This window comes from Mirounga angustirostris, unplaced genomic scaffold (genome assembly GCF_029215605.1).
Source record: "Mirounga angustirostris isolate CCGP_5_RB_7025 unplaced genomic scaffold, mMirAng1.0.hap1 SCAF_2, whole genome shotgun sequence".
NCBI lineage: Eukaryota > Metazoa > Chordata > Mammalia > Carnivora > Phocidae > Mirounga > Mirounga angustirostris.
In genome coordinates this window covers 28108444-28110470 of record NW_026991710.1, presented here as the reverse complement: position 1 = coordinate 28110470, position 2027 = coordinate 28108444, and the positions used below count along the sequence as shown (strand labels likewise).

Below are 2027 nucleotides of genomic sequence, written 5' to 3'. Positions count from 1 at the left end.
GGTATCTTCTAGCAGACCCAATGAAAATTTCCAACATAGTCAATAATTTAACATATTCATAATGAAGCAATCCCAAGTATTATGTAAAGAGTTTTCAACACCTGGCATAACAAGGAAATGAACACTTCCAATCTTTTATCATCTCCTTCATTCTATAATTTTAGGCTCTAGATATATATTTAATATTCCCCAATATATTTTGTGGTCTGGAGACAGAATAAAGGAAAATAATGCCTATTTTCCCTCCACCCAAAAAACTTACAATAAAAAAAGGCATTGCAGGGATGCCTGGGTAGCTCAGTTGGTTAAGCATCTGCCTTCAGGTCTGGTCATGATCCCAGGGTCCTGGGATGGAGCCCTGCGTCAGGCTCCCTACTCAGCGGGGAGCCTGCTTCTCCCTCTCTCTCTCCCTCTGCTGCTCCCCCTGCTTGTACTCTCTCTCTTTCTGTCAAATAAATAAATAAAATCTTTAAAAAAAGGCATTGCAAGTATACATAGAGACCTCCACAATAAATTGCAGATCATTTGCATTGAATTTTACATATTGAGACCACTTAAAAATTTCATCTTACATAGCAACATTATTAAAAACACTGTTAATAAAATTTGTATGTAAACATTTATTTGAGACTTTTCCTTGACATCTCTGGAAAATAATGATCTCATTTAAGTAGCTGTATACTTCCTTATGTTATACAAACCCATCATTTTATTTTTTCATCTTAACTTGTATAGCAGCAAGCTCAGAATAAACATTTTACCTCAGTTTCCTATTCTCTCCTCTAGACTCCTTTTTATAAAGTTGCTTTTTTAAGTTTATGTTACCTCAAATCATTTTCAGAAACAGATAAGTTCGAAATAAATATACAAACAAAACACATAAACAATTATCAAACAGCAGGATTACTAGAAAACCCTGTATTACATTCACTTCTGGTGCTGGCATAACACTTTAGGTCAGAAGTTATCTGTGATTAGGAAAGGGTCCAAATACTTAGTAAAAAAATCATGTCTCTGGTTCTCTTGAAATTTCCTGTTGCCACTGGTAACCATGCCATGAGAGATTTCAGTATTAAAAGGATCTAAAACTTGACCCGATAGTTTAAACAAGGCTCCTAGAAGCAAATTTTCCAGGCTACTGCCCACAATTTTGATATGATTCCTTTTCTTTCTTTCTTTCTTTCCCCTTTCTCTCTTTCTCTCTTTCCTCTTTCTCTTTTTTTCTTTTCTTTTCTTTCTTTCTTTCTTTCTTTCTTTCTTTCTTTCTTTCTTTCTTTCTTTCTTCTTTCTTTCTTTCTTTCTTTCTTTCTTTCTTCTTTTTTTTTTTTACCTCACAGGTGCATTTATCCACGCCACAAAGGAAACAACTCATCAAGTGTACAACGATGCTTCATGTTCCCATCTAACAGAGCTTGCTGAGATTTGTATCCGACTGACATTCCATCTGATGTGCACTCCAAGTAAGGCTGGTTAATGATGACCATGAGCAGGTTCAGGATTCAAAGCTTTCAAGACTTTACTTCTTTTATCAGCACTCCTGATTTTATAAACAATAAAGCCCATAACCCCATTCCTACCCAAATCTCCTGGTACACTTGGGTATAGCAGTACTTCATGGGAACCCAAACATTTTTAACAAGGCTTTGAAACATCTCGGCCCAGGACACCCAGCTCAAGCTTCTCTGAACCTCAAAGGCCAATGACTCAGAAAGGTCACCGAGTTATATGATCTGACAGGTCAAGGTTTAATTAGAATTTGTAGAAACCTGGAATGTTTCTGAAAAAAAATTTAAAAAGGCCTACCCATCCAGCCTTAATCTTTCTCAGACATTTATAAAAGTTTAAATGTCTTTCCATCAAATTGGTAATAGAGTTCTGAAACTTTTTAAGTTGAATTTATATAATCTCAAAGAAAAAAAAAACATTTTGAATACTGTATTTTTTCCCAAAATTTAAGTCAGAAATGTACTACTCAAAATCATCTGGTCTTAGAAGAATTGAACACCAAGCGTTTTAAAAGACATTCA

At 35.0% G+C, this 2027-nt stretch overlaps 1 pseudogene; it reads right to left on the bottom strand.

Annotated features, from left to right (window-relative positions):
• Positions 1 to 1470: 1470 nt before the first annotated feature.
• On the bottom strand, positions 1471 to 1652 carry LOC123847656 (ATP synthase subunit ATP5MJ, mitochondrial-like; annotated as a pseudogene).
• Positions 1653 to 2027: the final 375 nt, after the last annotated feature.